The 19146-nt window shown below is 42.6% G+C and overlaps 1 protein-coding gene and 1 non-coding gene across 2 annotated transcripts in view; one reads left to right on the top strand and one right to left on the bottom strand.

Annotated features, from left to right (window-relative positions):
• ADRA1B (adrenoceptor alpha 1B) overlaps nt 1-19146 on the top strand; it is a 61833-nt gene that overhangs the window by 29928 nt on the left and 12759 nt on the right. The window lies entirely within an intron of this gene.
• Nucleotides 14243-14349, bottom strand: LOC113896773. The gene has a single exon (XR_003512131.1). It is a non-coding gene; the product is annotated as a U6 spliceosomal RNA (small nuclear RNA).

Genomic DNA, 19146 nt, shown 5'->3' with positions numbered 1-19146 from the left:
AAAGTGTAGTATATAACATAAGCATAACTTTTATATGCAATGGGAAAAAAATCAGGTGATTCGCTTTACTGCATATTCACTTTGTCACAATGGACTGAGCCTAAATCTGCAATATCTCCAAATACCTGTACAAAGGGGAATAATACTGTAAGGTTATCCACCAAAAAAATATCAATAGCTACATAAAGGAAGGACTCTGAAATCGAGGGCAGTTGTCAAAGATAGGTTCTTAATTTTTACAAAGAAAAAGTGCTCATTTGTGTGTGTAATTAATGATTTTTAAAGCTCTCTTTATTAAAATAAAAGCATAAATTAGATCATCCCTATAGGAATAAAGAGAAATATAACAAAGAGCTTGCTTCAAAGAAATAAACTACCTAAGTGTAATCAGATAGTTTGTTAATTAACCTCTTATATTCTCCCAGGTAAAGCAAACTACTTTTTTTTTCTTTAAATTGGAGTATAATTGCTTTACAATGTTGTTTCTGCTATACAATGAAGTGAATCAGTTATCTGTATACATATATCCCCTCCCTCCTGGGTCTCCCTTCCACGCTCCCCCCATCCCACCTATCTAGGTCATCACAGAGCACTGAGCTGAGCCCCCTGATAAACAATTTGCAGGGCAGGACGAGAGACACAGAAGTAGAGAGCAGACATGAGGGCCCACTGGGGGAAGGGGACGGTGGAGTGAATTGGGAGATTAGCACTGACCATATATACACTACCACGTGTGAAATAACTCGTGGGAAGCTACTGTGTACAACACTTCAACTTTGCCTATCCCTGAACTCTCTAGGGCTGGAAATTCTCCTGTGGGGCTCCTTCCTCTGGTTTCCTTGCTGAGGAAGCCCCAGACCTGAAGGACCCGCACTCCAACCTGATTAGATTTGTTAGCTGGGTGAGTTTCTCTCTCTGTGTCACTGTCACCACCTCTCACTAAGAGGTCTATCTCGGTGAAACCCTGAGATTCTTTCATGCTTCCTGTAGCCTGTGCCTCTTCTGAGATGGTTGAGAACACTGCATGTGACCCTATTTAGGGGATTTTTTTTTTCCCCCCACAGTTTGGGAAGAGAGATCCTTTTCATTCGATTTTTCTGAATTTTTTTCCCAATCTTTTCTTCCCCAAATCACAAGGGAAAAAGGTAAAATGAGAAAGAATACAAAGGAATACTTTCTCATTATGTAGCTAAAATGCCATGGTGATTCTCTTCCAATCAGTATGTTATTACTGAGTGACTGACTTACGACCAGAGTTGGCTCCCATTTTCCTTCATTCTCTCTCACTTTCTCTGACTCTCATTCTCCAGTTTTATTTTTCTGTGTGTTCTCTTCCTTTCAGATCAGTAGCTCTTTATCATTCAATGAGGATCTTTACTCAAGATGTGCCCATTTATTTACATCATCATCTTACAGAAAGCACGTTTACCTTTGGGAACTTCTTAAAATAGACAAGTTCTGTTTCCTCTGAACCTTTCAAGCAGCCTTTCCTTTTTTTGACAAAACATTTCTAAAGATACCAGTTTATTCAGAATGTCCCAAGAATAAATGATCCCATTTGTTAGCGGAGAGCCTTGGCAATCTGCTTTCTCACCGGCCAACATCTCCTGGCTGGAGTCTCCTGCTCCTGTGTTTTCATTTCTTACATCTGACCCTGGCACAGTGTCCCGCAGGCTGCTCATTCTTCTAGATACAAATTTCATCTGCCCTGCCTTTTGAAGGATGATCGCAGCACAAGGTCTCTGTTAATCAGTCAATAATTGATTAACATGTAGAGAATGGCAAACAGCCAAAGAAACATCAGGCTGATGTTGGGAAACCTGGTCCCTTGACATACCGTGTTACAATTTTGTCAAAGTGTCCCTAATAAAAGATGACTGCTTGCTCATGATAAATGAATCAGAGCCCTCTAGTAGGTGTCAGCTTAACAAGACCCTGCTGTTAGCACCAGGCAGCACAGCCACCATTTGTACGATGTGCCGGGCCCTGTGCTGAGTGCCTTACATACATTATTTCCTCCAGTCTCCACAACAACCCTAGAGAGGAGAAGAGAGGCTTATTATAACCTAATTTTACAGATGTCTGTAAAGGCAGGAAGGAAGGACATATTGAGGTTCAGAGACTGAGAAGCTTATAAAAATCACACAGTCAGCTCACATGTTAAGTACCTACTTCGTGTCAAAGTCTCTTCCAGGCAGTGCAGCTCTAATGAGACAGGCAAAGCCTCCACTTTCCTGAAGCCATCATTCTTGGGGAGTGGGTCTGGACAAATGCTCCATATGTAAGTGAACAATATGTCCAGTCACTGTAACTCCTAGAGAGGAAATAAAATGAAGTGGTGGACTAGAAGGGTACAAGAAAGTGGCAGCCAGAGTGCTAGAGTGAAGAGAAAGAGGAGAGAGGTGACAAAGGATGTCAGGTTGAAAGACAGCATGGACATATTGTATGATCTTCCTGGTCATGATAAAGAGTTTAGTTTTCTCTGAGTATAGTAAAAAATCATTGGAAGGTTTCACAGAAAATAATATCGTCTGATTTATGTTTTTTAAATACCTCTGTGCATAAATGGAGAATTGATTTTAGAGACTCAAGAGTGGAAGCAGGAAGGACACTTTTGGGAGGCAGTTTAAAAAGTGGTCCAGGAGAGAGGTGATGGTGGCTTGGGACTGTGCTCTGTTTTTATATATAAAAAGCGAAACCATCCAGGAAAAATAAACGTGATGTAGGATTTACAGAGGACCCTTCCTTCCATACTAAATTGACTTGAGACATCTTTAGGCCTTGTCCCATCTCATACTAAATGTGTGCGAAGTATATACCACTTGTTTTTCTTTACACTTTTTACTGAAGTGTGACATACGTACAGAAGAGCACACCAATCATAAGGACAGGGCCCTGTTGGTTTTCATAAAGTGAACACATCACTGTAAGCAGCACCCAGACCAAGAAAGAAAAAATTTTCCACACCCCAAAACTCCCCGTCCTGTCAGTCTCTGGCATTCCAAGTATGTTTTTCCAGAATGACATTCTGTAAATCAATTTTCTCAGTCTTGCCTAACCTATGACCCCTTTCTCCAAACCGAAAGTTGCATGCCCTCTGCCATCAGAGATTCTCTTACACAGCCAACCAAGAGATTTGAGCCTTGCATTCTGTGATGGGTAGTATGAAAACAACAGTATTTTCATATAAATAAAAATTCTAATATAATGTTGAATGTGCTTTTTTCAAACCTGACATAAACTCCCATTCCCAGATTCTGTTAGGCCCCCCTCTTGAGAATCACATGTCCAAATTCTGTTAAGATTGCAAGTTACCATTGTCTAGAACAGTCTGGAAATCTAACAGCACAGACGATAGGACTGGGATACATGAGTCTGTAATAGAACAAAGCCATGATTTCCAGGGTTTGTTCAGGGGACAAGACACTGGCAGAGAACCAATATTTACTGAACACTTATTATGTCTCTGGCACTGAACTAGGTGTTGGAGTATGTTTTCTTATTTAACCTTCACCACCCTTTGAGGATGGAGTCATTCTCTCCATTGAATAACTAAGAAAACTGAGTCTGCTGTGCTATGCTTAGGCGCTCAGTCGTGTCAACTCTTAGCGACCCCATGGACTGTAGCCCACCAGGCTCCTCTGTCCATCAAATTCTCCAGGAAAGAATACTGGAGTGGGTTGCCATGCCTTTCTCCAAGGGATCTTCCCAACCCGGGGACTGAACCCAGGTCGCCCACATTGCAGTGGATTCTTTATCCTCTGAACCACCAGGGAAGCCTAAAACTGAGGCTAAAGGCGAAATAATTGAGCCAAGTTCTCAGGACTCATACTGACCAGACTTGGAACCACCTCTGTCTGCCTCCACATCCCATGCTCATTTCACTCAACCAAAGCAGCCTCTCTCATTTTTTTTTCCCTCTGGTCTGTACTTAATAAATTGAAAATGTTGTTCCTGAAATAAACCACATTTCTTCTAATGGTTTCCCATTTACATTTTTTAATGCATTGAGTTTGAAATTAACGGTGAGGCAACAACAACAACTTGTAAATGAAATGGAAAACCTGGCTATAACTTTGCTTTCTTCCAGAAAACAAGGGCTCTTTAAGCCTGATGAAGTTTAATGCTTGCTGTAAATCCAGGAAAAGAATGAATGAGCACAATTTAAATCCCCCAACTCAGAGCCTGGCCACTAGAGGAACATAGGGGCCATAGTGTGTCTGTTATTGAGAAGGGAGCCAGCAATTTACAAACAATCTAAATTAACCGCGTTAACATCTCTGGCAGAGCAATTCATGTTCTCTGGCTTTCTGGAAACTCCAAGCTCAAGCTGTCCCTAGGTTCTTTGGCTTTGCGTCATGAAGGGAATTGATTTGATCAATTACATTGCTGCCGCCTAATTAGTAAGCATGGCCACACTTGCCCATCCGTTTCACAGAGATTAAACTTGGGATCCTGACTGCAGACCAATTTTCGTAGCTAAAAGTCGCTGTGCCTTTCATCCTCAATCCATACCAAGTTCCCCAGAGTTAATCATAACAGGACTTTAGAGCTGGAGGCAGGTTGTCAGAGTCCAGACAACTGGGTCTCTGGGGGCCTCCTGCATGACAACGAAGATTATTTTGGGAAAGCTATTCTGGTTAAGAACCCCTGCCTTTCTGTGCATGTCAGGTATCACCCTTCACAAAGCACATTCACCCCACCCATTCATTTGGGTTTCCCGGTTTCTCAGGAAGAAAGAGGTACAGCTCTCATTTTAGACACAAAGAAAGGAACCTTCACAGAAATAATTACTCAAGGCCATTTCTCAACTAAGATTAGTCATCTGTTTTTATTTTTTATATAAGTAACTTTTACTGAGTTCAGTTTAATTCAGTTCAATTCAGTCACTCAGTCATGTCCGACTCTTTGCAACCCCATGAATCGCAGCACACCAGGCCTCCCTGTCCATCACCAACTCCAGGAGTTCACTCAGACTCACATCCATCGAGGCAGTGATGCCATCCAGCCATCTCATTCTCTGCGTCCCCTTCTCCTCCTGCCCCCAATCCCTCCCAGCATCAGAGTCTTTTCCAATGAGTCAACTCTTCGCATGAGGTGGCCAAAGTACTGGAGTTTCAGCTTTAGCATCATTCCTTCCAAAGAAATCCCAGGGCTGATCTCCTTCAGAATGGACTGGTTGGATCTCCTTGCAGTCCAAGGGGCTCTCAAGAGTCCTCTCCAACACCACAGTTCAAAAGCATCAATTCTTCGGTGCTCAGTTTTCTTCACAGCCCAACACTCACATCCATACACGACCACTGAAAAAACCATAGCCTTGACTAGACGGACCTTTGTTGGCAAAGTAGTTTTATCTTATTGTTCATTTTTAGAAGATACAGAAAAACAAAAAGGTAATAAAATGCCATTGTTCACACATAACCACTGAAATGTTTGATGTCTATTTATTTACTCAGCCATTTTTCTATGCGATGATACCATACATGCTATTCTGTAACCTACTATTACCATATTTTTCCAACCATATTCAGTAATTTAATCTTTAATGGTTGAGATATATGGATCATTAAACCAAACACTTATATTGAATATTTGAGATTGGTTCAAAATTTTAGTTATGATAAATAATGTGGCAATAAAATTCTTATATCTAATTAATAATAACTAACATTTATTGAGCATTTATTGCTCAGATTCTGTACGAAGCATTTTACATGTATTATCTTTATTTATTGATTGATTTTTATTGAAATATACTTGATTTACAATGTTGTGCTATTGTGCCACTGTCCGCTATACAGCAAAGTGACTCCGTTATACACATATATATGTATACATTTTTTAAAATTCTTTTCCATGATGCTTTATCCCAGGAGACTAGATATAGTTCCCTGTGCAATACAGTAGGACCTTGTTGTTTATCCATTCTATATATGCTAGTTTGCATCTGCTAATGCCAAACTCCCAGGCCATCCCTCTTCCCCCCTCCTCCCGCTTGGCAACCGTAAGTCTGATCTCTGTGTCTGTGAGTCTGTTTCTGTCCTGTAGACGGGATCATCTGTGCCATGTTTTAGATTCCACATACCAGCAATATCATATAGTATTTGTCTTTCTCATTCTGATTTACTTCACTTAGTATGATAATTTATGGTTGCATCCATGTTGCTGGAAATGGCATTATTTCATTCTTTAAATTTATTTTCTTAATTGAAGTAGAATTGCTTTACAGAATTTTGTTGTTTTCTGTCAAACCTCTGAGTAGTATTCCATTGTATGAAAGTGAAAGTGAAGTCGCTCAGTTGTGTCTAACTCTTTGAGACCCCGTGGACTGTAGCCTACAGGCTCCTCCGTCCATGGGATTTTCCAGGCAAGACTACTGGAGTGGGTTGCTATTTCCTTCTCCAGATCTTCCCAACCCAGGAATCTCGGGTTGGGAACACGGGTCTCCCGCATTGTAGGCAGACACTTTACCATCTGAGCCACCAGGGAAGTATATTCCATTGTATAGAACCACATTTTCTTTATCCATTGATCTGTTGATGGACAGTCAGGTTGTTTACATGTTTTGGCTATTGTAAATAGGACAATAAGGTTGTTTACATGTTTTGGCTATTGTAAATTGTGCTGCTATGAACATGGAGGTGCATGTGTCTTTTTGAATTACATTATAGTTTTGTCTGGGTATATGTCCATGGTAATTCTATTTTTGGTTTGCTGAGGAACCTTCATACTGTTTTCCACAGTGGTTTCACGAACTTACATGCCCACCAACAGTGTAGGAGGCTTCCCTTTTCTCTGTGCTCTCTCCAGCATTTGTAACTTGTAGACTCTTTAATGATTGCCATTCTGACCAGTGTGATGTGGTACCTCATTTGTATTATCAAATTTAACCCTCCCAAGAGTCCTATGAATAAATAATATTACCTTCATTTCATAGGTGAGGAAACTGAGGCCTAGAGAGATGGAGTAATTTGCCAACAATGACATAGATAATGACTCCAGAGGCAGCGCCCTTAATCACTAAGATAAACACTTAGGATTGTAATTTCAGGATAACTAAATACATCAGATTGTAAGGTCTCTGAGTCATATTGCCCAATTGCCCTCTAGAAAGCATGTCCCAATTCATATTTCCACCATCAGGATATGAATGCCCACTCACCTGCATCATCACCAACACTGGGCATTATTAATTTGTGTTGTCCTTAGAGAAATGAAGTCCAGACTTCTGATAGCTTATTCATGCTCTTTAGAGCATGCGTGCAACCTGGTTCCCAATCAAAACATTGATTTCCTTTAAACCAATTATTCTTATTCTTTTCTTGGTACGTGGGCCCCTTTGAGAATCTAATGGAAGCTCTAAAGCAGCTACACAGAAAATGCACACATGCACATCAGATGACCTTGTGTTTTTTGGGAATTCACGGACACCATTAAGGACTCCTGTGCTTTCAGTGAAACTAAAACTAAAAACAGGGCTAATGAACCTTGTCAAATGCTGGTTTGACCAGATGATTCTTTTTAACAGTCCTGCAGTATAAGGAACCAGATCAGAAGAAGCTGGAATAAAATGCCCAGGCACAATAATGGTCCATTTGCCCTGTGGAGGAGTGGTACCCAGGTCAAAACTCTCTTCTGAGGTCACGCTGTCCTCCACCAAAGCAGCAAGACCTCAGAGCAGATGGACAGGCCATCCCTGGCCTGCCCCCATTCCTGCGCTTCAGCAGCCTCCGAAGAACAAGGCTGGGCTCCTTCTGCCAAATGTACTTCTTCACACACCAGTGTCTTTCACGATCTCCCCTCGCATCCTGCTCCTTTATGGTTGGGAAAACCTCATCCCAGATCCATCAAGCCTCTCCTATCACCAGCAGTGGAGGAAGACAAGAGGGGAGGGGAGCATGAGGGCCGGGATCTCGCCCATCCATCTGCTGTGATGCCACTCTGCCAGAAAGGTTTTTTCTGGGAACTTCCTTTGGCCAGAGCACATGCTTTGGGGGCCGTTTTTAATAATGATCCACTGAGGCTCAGTGGCACTTTCAGAATTATGGGTGGAACATCTGGTCCCAGCCTTCAAGGAAGGAGGGGGACAGAGGAATCAGCACTCTTGAGTGCACTGCCCTTTGGGGTGACCCAGTGGAAGGTTTAGCTCCATCTGGATAGACAGGCTGGGGCCACCAGACCGCCAGGAGGCACACACGGAGGCTGCAGGCAGCTCCTCAGCTGAACCCTGGGCTCCCTGTCCTTGCTGCCTGTCCATGGCCACGTTGGAGGTCTTATTCTGCACAGGACAACCATATTCTTGTCATAAACATGAGAAGGAGTGGTAATGAAAAGGGAGCTTCTCTGTCCTTTTATTGTCTGGCTTAGCTCTTTCTTTTTATCTCTGTTTATTAATTTTTGTTCATCCTGGGCCCGATCCTCTCACATTTGTTCTCAGCACTGCAGGTGATGGAAGGGTTTGTGGGTTAAATGTCCCTTTACCTCGCATCTTTTTGGGTCCCTGGGTCTTACTTTCACAAGGCCAGGAGCTGACAGGCAATGACTTTTCAATTCTAAATAATTACAGTTCCTCCTGGATTTGGCCGGGGGAATATGAGTCATCTGAAAACTAATATATTCACACCCCAACATAGCTCTTCTGTTTCCCCTGCACCCTCTTGTATCCTCTTGTGGAATCTGCTCTGCTTTTTAAAATGTCCTTTTAGTCCTTGGTGTTTTGGTGGCCTTTCTCACCAGGTCCAAATGGCAAAATATAGGACAGCAGAGGCTCTACTACTTAATATCTCTGTGACTCTAAAGAAGTAACTTCTCTTCTAAGCCTCAATTTCAGTATTTGTAAAATGGGGACAGTAAATGTACCTCCCACGCTGAGTTGTTTTGGGTACTGAGATAATGCATGTTAGGGGTTCAGTTGGAGAAGACAATGGCACCCCACTCCAGTACTCTTGCCTGGAAAATCCCATGGACGGAGGAGCCTGGTAGGCTGCAGTCCACGGGATCGCTGAGGGTTCGACATGACTGAGCAACTTCACTTTCACTTTTTACTTCCATGCATTGGAGAAGGAAATGGCAACCCACTCCAGTGTTCTTGCCTGGAGAATCCCAGGGACAGGGGAGCCTGGTGGGCTGCCGTCTATGGGGTCGCACAGAGTCGGACATGACTGAAGTGACTTAGTAGTAGTAGTAGTAGGGATTCAGTACAGCCCTTGTCTCTCATATGCTCCCAGTAGATGGTAACGGCTATTATTATTGTTGTTGTTGTTAAATTCAGATCACCACCATCTTCTGTATCTTCTTGGGCAACATCATAAGGATTGAGTCCATTTCTAGCTATCATGAGAGTCACCCCAACTTCTCCACCTTCCTTGTGATCAGGACACTGCATAGGACATCAGACCTCCCTACTCAAGCACTAAATAGTCTAAGGTCACCAGCCCTCTGAAACACACCTGCCCGCTGAAACACACCTGCCCCACTCCTGTTACACCCTCACTCACAAAGGGGAAGCAATTCCCTGTCTTTTCAGCTCTTGTCTCCTCAAAATGTGCAAAGATGGAATTGGTTTTGCAGGAAATTTCTCTGAAAGTAGCAAAATCTAATGAAGTGAAGTGAAAGTCACTCAGTCATGTCCAACTCTTTGAGACCCCATGAACTATACAGTCCATGGAATTCTCCAGTGTGAATACTGGAGTGGGTAGCCATTTCCTTCTCCAAGGGATCTTCCCAACCCAGGGATCGAACCCAGGTCTCCTGCATTGCAGACAGATTCTTTACCAGCTGAGCCACCAGGGAAGCACAAAATCTAATGACCCTTTCCCAAACTATCACCCACCAACACCTCTCCATTTTAGCAAGTAACCATCATCTCCTGGTTTTCTTCTAGGCCCCTTCACAAAGAATGTTCCAGGGAAATAGCAAGTCTCTGGTCTGTGGGAATCAGCACTAAGATGCAGAAAGATCAGATGCTCTGGGATTATGCCTGGGATTGAATCCTATCTCCACCACTATGTAATCTTTAATTGCTCTAAACCATAGTTTTCTTCATCCATAAAATGGGCATGATGGTTGTATTAAACTCACCGGCTTAAATCTCCTTGCTTTCCCAGTCAGTGTTAATCTCCTGGATTAAAATCTCAACCAGTTCCAGACACCTAGGAGATGTTGTTCAATAAAGACTCTGTGAAGTGGAGCAAAGTTTGGGGCCCTCTCACTGCAAGCAGTAACCTAAAAACATAGATCAAATTGAGAAAGAAGCATTTATTTACATGAAAGAGATAAAGAAATTTTATTTTCTGAAAATATGGTTCTTTGAGGAAAGGAACTGTCTTTAAGAAAATATCTTAATTAGAGCTGAAGGTGGAAAATGAAACCCATCTCCTCACATCACTACCCACATCCTGTCTTCCTCATTGCCCTCAATAATGCTGATGCCAAAGCTACCAGAAGAGAACAGAAATTATTGCCTTAAAAACAATAAGAATTTTGAACCCCTGAAGCAATGTGGGAAGAAAGAAGTTGAGGTGAGAGAGAGCAAGAAGAGGGGCAGGGAGCCCAGCCCTAAGCACTGCTTTAAATACCTGGTGCAGGTGACTTTCCTCTTCACTGCTTCCGGGTGCTATGAGCACTGGTTCCGGGCGCTATAAGCACTGCTTCCGGGCGCTATAAGCACAGCAGGCATCTAGGGAAATAGAGCCAAGAAACAGGAGAGACGGGGATGAAGTTATCCCCCCTGCCCCACCCAGGAGCCAGGAACATTGAGGGAGAGTTTCAGATATCCCGGGGTTATGGAAAAGGGACATTCAAGACCACCTTGCCTAGCTTTCAAGGGGAGGAAAGGCTCCAATTTATGTCAGGGCTACATATATATATAAACAACATAGGCAGTAAATACTGAACAACTACATCCTGTCCCTTCACAGAAATTCTCAGAAAACATTCTTCCAGGGTCTCAGCAAGCCCAGCCAGCTCTCTGGCCTACAGGCCATCTCTGAGTTGAGCTCTAAATGGTCTCCTAGGCACTTGCATCTGCAAAGTTTCCTAGCAGCGAAAAGCCTTTGAGCTGTGAGAAAGGGCAGCAGTTTGGGGGTCATTTTATGGCAGGTCTGTGAACCTGGACTGAGGAGCAGGATGAGGATTTGCTGAAATCTGGACAGCAGCACGTATTCAGCAGCAAAGACTAATCATTTCATCATACAATATTCATGACACCCGCCCTGGCCCTCGGGATACAGAAAGATAGGCGAGGGCTCTGGTGAGAAGGCAAGACGTCCTAGATAGAGCGGGCTGGAGCCATGCACCCTGAGGGCCGCAGGTGACAAGGGAGGCATGACGCGCGGGTGTGGTCCCCTCTGGAGGAGTGCGTCCTAAACCAGGCCAGACCAGTGGAGAGGAGATGTAGAGCTGTCCAGGGGTCCCAGCCGGGACCCGGCAAACCAGCAGATAAGATTAGACTCCCACCAGCCAAAGGACAGAACAGAGGGATGAGTCAGAAAGAGGAAGGCAGTGGGGGTCAGCAGACAGCTGCTCAGAGAAGGGATGAAAGGCATCGCACAGTGCCTAATGGCCTAAGTGGTCCCATCTCAGCGTTTTACCACCTGATTCCCCAAGGCCAGTAATGGTCCCTGTTCTCTCTGGAGCCTTTCATCCCACTGCTCTGAGCATCTCGGCCAGGCAGCAAGCTATCTGCTCCTCAGAGGGGAGGCTCCGGTACTTCACCGCCTGTTTGTTACAGGCTCGAAGGCGCTCTGGCCACAGGTATATTCCTGCCTTCTCCTCTAGTCTCCCTTTCACCTTGACAGTGGGGTGAACACAGCTGAGAATCCAAGAAACAGGGAGCACGGGTGCTAATGCAACCCCCTGTTTCACACATGAGGAAGTGGGGCCCAGAAATGTGATGACCATGCATAAATGTCAGTCAGTTATTTAGCCCTAGGCTAGCTTTTTTTGCTAATATTTTCAACTTCTATTTCTCTCTCTCCTTTTCCCATCTCCCCTCTCTCCCTATTTCTAATTACAAAAGTAATAATTATTCATTGCAAAAATAATTTTAAATAAAAAGTGAAAATCTTCCCCTAAAGCCTTCCTCCAAAGATAACCATTACGAAGTTTTTTCCACCCAGATTTTTTCTATGAACATGTGTGTATATGTGCTCAGTCATGTCCATCCAACTCCGAAACTGTATTGGGCTGTAGCCTGCCAGGCTCCTCTGTCCATGGAATTCTCCAGGCAAGAATCCTGGAGTGGATTTCCATGCCCTCCTCCAGGGGCTCTTCCCAACCCAGGAATCAAAGCTGTGCCTCCTACATTGGCAGGTGAATTCTTTACCACTGAGCCACCTGGGAAGCCCTATGAACATACACACAGACACATACACACATACATGCACACATGTGTGCACACACACATGTTTTTCTACAAGAATCAGATCATACTAGACTTTCTTTCCTGAAATTTGCTTTTTTCTACTTAACTGGGTCATGAGCCTCATTTCAGGTAGACCTAGCTTACCATTTTAATAGATGTATGGTTTTTCAATGCATGAATGCTTCATGGTTTATTTCACAATCCCCTATTGCTGGAATGTAGGTAATTTCCCATCTTGGGGGGACATTACTGGAGTATCCTGTACTTTTTAAGGATTTATTTATTTATTTGGCTGTGTTGGATTTTAGTTGCAACACACAGGATCTTTGATCTTCATTGCAGCATGCTAACTCTGTCATGGCAGGTGGATCTAGTTCCCTGACCAGGGATCAAACCTGGGCCCCCTACATTGGGAGTGCAGAGTCTTAGCCAGTGGAACACCAGGGAAGTCCTCTGTACTTTTACCTTTGTTCTGTTTACAAGTACTTCTGTAGGATATATTCCTAGATGTGGAGTATTTACATCAAAAGCAAAAGCTAAGATCATTTTAATTGTATTAAATAACACCAGGTTTTTTTACCCAAAATTTGCACTCCCACATAGAATGTATGAAAATTTTTCATATATTTGCCAAACTAATAGATCTGAAATCGTTTTCTGCTTCTTAATTTGCTTGGTAATTATTTGCTTGGTAAAGGAATTTTATGATGTTTTCATGAGTTCACTGGCTACTCGTACTTACTCTTGTTATTTGCTTGTCCATATGGTTTCCTTTGTTTTTATTGAATTGTTTTCTCTTCTTGATTTGAAAGAGAGTTTTGTGTATTGGAAATATTACTGCTTTTACTGTTGTTGTTGTTGTTTTTTTTTGCCATTGCTTTCTTTTTCTTTACTTTACAATATTGTATTGGTTTTTCCATACATCAACATGCATCCGCCATGGGTGTACACGTGTTCCCAATCCTGAACCCCACCCCACCACGTCCCTCCTCATACCATCCCTCTGGGTCATCCCAGTGCACCAGCCCCAAGCTTCCTGTATCCTGCATCAAACCTGGACTGGTGATTCGTTTCTTATACGATATTATACATGTTTCAATGCCATTCTCCCAAATCATCCCCCCCTCCCTCTCCCACAGAGTCCAAAAGACTCTTCTATACATCAGTGTCTTTTTTGCTGTCTCGCATACAGGGTTATCGTTATCATCTTTCTAAATTCCATATATATGCGTTAGTATACTGTATTGGTGTTTTTCTTTCTGGCTTACTTCACTCTGTATAATAGGCTCCAGTTTCATCCACCTCATTAGAACTGATTCAAATGTATTCTTTTTAATGGCTGAGTAATACTCCATTGTGTATATGTACCACAGCTTTCTTTTCCATTCATCTGCTGATGGACATCTAGGTTGCTTCCATGTCCTGGCTATTATAAACAGTGCTGCAATGAATATTGGGGTACACATGTCTCTTTCAATTCTGGTCTCCTCGGTGTGTATGCCCAGCAGTGGGATTGCTGGGTCGTATGGCAGTTCTATTTCCAGTTTTTTAAGGAATCTCCACACTGTTCTCCATAGTGGCTGTACTAGTTTGCATTCCCACCAACAGTGTAAGAGGGTTCCCTTTTCTCTACATCCTCTCCAGCATTTATTGCTTGTAGACTTTTGGATCACAGCCATTCTGACTGGTGTGAAACGGTACCTTATTGTGGTTTTGATTTGCATTTCTCTGATAATGAGTGATGTTGAGCATCTTTTCATGTGTTTGTTAGCCATTTGTATGTCTTCTTTGGAGAAATGTCTGTTTAGTTCTTTGGCCCACTTTTTGATTGGGTCGTTTATTTTTCTGGAATTGAGCTGCAGGAGTTGCTTGTATATTAAAAATATGGAATGCTTCATGAATTTGCATGTCATCTTTGTGCAGGGGCCATGCTAATCTTCTCTGTATCGTTCCAATTTTAGTATATGTGCTGCCGAAGCGAGCACTGCTTTTACTGTTGTTTGAGTTACAAATGTTTCTCTCAGTTCTTATAACTTTGTTTTCAAAGTTTGTGACTTTATAGAAATGTCCAGGCAAATACAGCAATACTTTACAGATCCTGAACTCCTGTCATATGTAAAAAGGTCTTTCCTATTTCAAAACCACATAAAAATGTTAACTATATCTTCTAATATTTTAAATAATTTTTAATATTTAATATATTAGATCCATCTGGGGTTTATTTTAATGTAAGAAATAAAGTAAGGATCCAGCTTTATTTGTTTCTAAATAGCGAGACTGTTGTCCCAACACCACTTATAGAATAATCTTTTTTCCCACAAGCATTGAAATGACATATCAAATTCTCTTGGATACTTTATTCTCTTTATAAACTATATAATTGCATTGATCTATCTGCCTTTTCTTGCACTTCCTGCCCTCAGTTCAGTTCAGTTCAGTCGCTCAGTCGTGTCCGACTCTTTGCGACACCATGAACCACAGCACGCCAGGCCTCTCTGTCCATCACCATCTCCCGGAGTTCACTCAAACTCATGTCCATCGAGTCAGTGATGCCATCAAGCCATCTCATTCTCTGTCATCCCCTCTTCTTCCTGCCCCCAATCCCTCCCAGCATCAGAGTCTTTTCCAATGAATCAACTCTTCACGTGAGGTGGCCAAAGTATTGGAGTTTCAGCTTTAGCATCATTCCTTCCAAAGAAATCCCAGGGCTGATCTCCTTTAGAATGGACTGGTTGGATCTCCTTGCAGTCCATGGGACTCTCAAGAGTCTTCTCCAACACCGCAGTTCAAAAGCATCAATTCTTCGGCGCTCAGCTTTCTTCACAGTCCAACTGTCACACCCATACATGACCACTGGAAAAACCATAGCCTTGACTAGATGGACCTTTGTTGGCAAAGTAGTGTCTCTGCTTTTGAATATGCTGTCTAGGTTGGTCATAACTTTCCTTCCAAGGAGTAAGCGTCTTTTAATTTTATGGCTGCAGTCACCATCTGCAGTGATTTTGGAGCCCCCCAAAATAAAGTCTGTCACTGTTTCCACTGTTTCCCCATCTATTTCCCATGAAGTGATGGGACCAGATGCCATGATCTTTGTTTTCTGAATGCTGAGCTTTAAGCCAACTTTATCACTCTCCTCTTTCACTTTCATCAAGAGGCTTTTGAGTTCCTCTTCACTGTCTGCCATAAGGGTGGTGTCATCTGCATATCTGAGGTTATTGATATTTCTCCCGGCAATCTTGATTCCAGCTGTGCTTTTTCCAGCCCAGCATTTCTCATGATGTACTCTGCATAGAAGTTAAATAAGCAGGGTGACAATATACAGCCTTGACGAACTCCTTTTCCTATTTGGAACCAGTCTGTTGTTCCATGTCCGGTTCTAACTGTTGCTTCCTGACCTGCATATAGGTTTCTCAAGAGGCGGGTCAGGTGCCCTAGAGTCTTTTAAATACTTTTATAATGTGAGATGACTTTTTGGTAAGTTTTACTATCTATACCGGTAAGTTTCCACATTTTCCCCACACCACTCCGGTCATTCCTCTTGTTTTAATTAACCTGGATATTTTTTTCTTGGTTATTCTTTTATCATCTATATTCTTCCATATATTTAGTTTGTGATCATTTAGGTTCTTCTCTCTACCCACCCCAGTCCCTAAAAAATACCATAATGATATTTTAATGAGATTGTCTTGAATTTATAGATGAATTCAAGGAGAACTAAAGTTGTCTTGGATAGAGACTTTCTATACTCATTAGAAAAGACCATGATTCCGGGAAAGATTGAGGGTAGGAGGAGAAGGTGCAACAGAGGACAAGATGGTTGGATGGCAGCATCAGTTCAGTGGACACAGGTCTGAGCAAACTCCAGGAGATAGTGAAGGACAGGGAAGCCTGGCGTGTTGCAGTCCATGGGGTCTCAGTTGGGCATGACTTAACAATGGAATAACAGCAACATACTAAAGCAAGTTATGTCTCTCCCTTTACATGTCTTCCTTTTATGTCCATTCATAAAGTCATATGGCTTCCTTCACATAGATCCCATCAATGCTCAATTTTAAAAGGGTTCTATTGGGAAATTTCCATTAAGGCCAAAGTTTGGAACACACTCAGTTTGGCATCAAAGATAGACCCTTAAGTGCTACAGAAACCACTCTATCCCATCTGCTCCCAACTCTGGGCCTAAGCCAAGAGGTCGCTTCCCTCTTTGAAGTGGGAATGGGTCCATCAATTAACCAGTGGGCAATTGATGTCCCTGACCTGATCCCCAGTCCTGTGCTAGAAATATAGGACAGACTCCATCTTCAAACAGCTTTGATGCTGTATAAAGAGACGAATGGCACTTAAGAATGACATTCCATATTGATGTATGTGATATGGCCTGTGTTTTGATGAAAATACAGGAGAAGAGGCCTGGAGCAGTCAGGAAAGATTTCAGGAAGAGGACAAAAACTGAACTGGGCATTGGCCTGTGGTTACCTTTTGAAAAATATTTATCTGTTTGGGTGTGTCAGGTCTTTGTTGCAGCATACTGGCTTCTCTCGTTGTGGCTCATAGTGTGAGCCACACTTGTAGGCTCCAGACTGTGCAGGCTCAATAGTCATGGTGCACAGACTCTACAGTGCATGGGCTCAGTTGCCTAATGACACGTGGGATCTTAGGTCCCTGACCAGGGATCAAACCCACGTCCTCAGCATTAGAAGGTGAATTCTTAACCACTGGACTACCAGGGGAGTTCCTGTGGTTACCATTTAAACATATAAAGAAGAGGAAGGAAGCACATTATAAGCAAGAAAATCACCCCACACCTACCAGGAATCACATAGATACTGGGTTAGGCACGTAAAGAGGAGGTTATGTGCTCAACAAATAGTTTTACACATTCACTATAACCCAAGCTCTGTGTTTGGTGCTAGAAAAACAAGACGAGTAAGACTGACCCTGGTCTTGAGGAGCTTGTGGACAAGGGAGACAGACTGTTAAATAAACAAGTTCAGCAGCTGTTGTGATAGAACTCTGTGGAGAGAATAGCAGAGACTCTTAATCTGGTGACTACATCTCCTGGGCACCCATGGATGGGATTCAGTGAGTCTGTGAACTCCTGAAATTATGCAGTGCTAAATTACTTGCATAACCAGAATACTTAGGTTAAGAACCACTGAGGTACAGTGCCACAAAATTCTTGGTTTCTGTGTTTTAATGGCCAGATAAGATATATGTAAAGACACCATTACAAATAGAAAGTAAATAATTCTGGTCTTCCCCCAACTTAGAAGTATTTTAAGAGTTCAGAGGCTGTATTGTCTGTTATGAAAAATGCCCAGCTTTGGGACAGGCAATGAAGTGAAGTGTTAGTCATTCAGTCGTGTCTGACTCTTTGTGAGCCCATGGACTGTAGCCCTCCAGGCTCCTCTGTCCATGGGATTCTCCAGGCAAAAATACTGGAGTGGGTTGCCATTCCCTTCTCCAGGGGATCTTCCCAACCCAGGGATCAAACCTGAGACTCCTGCATTGCAGGCGGATTCTTTACTGTCTGAACCACCAGAGAAGCTCATGCGACTTGGGTTTGAATCCCAGCTCTACAGTTTAATAGCTGTGTAACATTGAGTGAGTTCTATACACATGAAGACTTGATTTCCTCATCTCTAAATTGAGAATTACAGAACCCACCGCTCCCTCCTGCCTCACTGTGAGAGCGAGATTAGCTAAGCTGTGTCAGTTACCTGGATCTGAGCAGGTCTTCACAGCCTGCCCCTTCCTTCTATTTTCACACTTCAGAGGAAGCTGGGCATTGTGGGCTGAGGTTATGAAAAGGAGGAATTTGAGCCAGGCCTACAAGGGATGGAGAGGAGGAGGGGAAAGGAACCGACATTTCAGATCAGTGGACAGAGTAGATGAAAGGAAAAGAGCAAGAAAAGTCAACTCTTATGTTGCGAAGAATCAGTCCATTGCAGCCGGGTTGAACAGGTCTTAAATTCCAACCTAAACAGTTTGAAATTTATCCTATAAACTACAGGAGCCACTGGAGGGTTTGGGACAAGGAAGTCAGTCCCTTGTTGAGGTGGCTTGCGGCCCAGCCTTTGCTCATCCATGAATTCCAAGATACCCAGGAAAACAATTTTTAAAATAAAATTGTAATGTGGACTAAGGCAATGCTTCTCACCTTAGGATCTTGTTAAATAGCAGATTCTGATTCACGGGATCATGGAGATTCTGCATTTCTAACAAGCACTCAGGTGATGTTGACGTTGTTTATCCATGAACCTCACCTTGAGTAGCCAAGGCCTAACATATTTTGGCTTGCTGTCTTTATTACTAATTATTATTCTTGCAGCACATGTTGACTGAGTAGCTATTCTGTGTCAGGCACTATGCGAGGCCCTGAGTAGAAAGGGAAGAATCAGACATGAACTCTCTTTTCTAGAAGCTCACAGTCTAATCTTAGATGAGGCATAGCCCTAAGCAACTGTAATTCAAGATAGAGAGTGATAAATGCCATATTTTAGCTTCAGATAAAATACTGTGACAGTTTAGTGAAAAGAAAGATTGTTCCAGTTGAGGGGGAAATTGCCTAGTGCTTAAAGAAATGAATAGAAGCTTCTTTTTCTTATTATTAAGCAATGAGTAAGAACCCAGACTTTAGAGTTAGATTTTAATCTTAACTCTACCTCTTACTAGACATGTGACTTAATTAATCTCTTAAACCTCCGTTTCCTCATCCATAGAATGAAATATAATAATAGCAATGCTTCTGGAAGGATTGGATGAGAGAATGTTTGTAAACATAG

Source organism: Bos indicus x Bos taurus, chromosome 7 (genome assembly GCF_003369695.1).
Source record: "Bos indicus x Bos taurus breed Angus x Brahman F1 hybrid chromosome 7, Bos_hybrid_MaternalHap_v2.0, whole genome shotgun sequence".
Classification (NCBI taxonomy): domain Eukaryota; kingdom Metazoa; phylum Chordata; class Mammalia; order Artiodactyla; family Bovidae; genus Bos; species Bos indicus x Bos taurus.
Note: the sequence above shows the minus strand (reverse complement) of the source record. Positions and strands in the feature narration are given on the sequence as shown.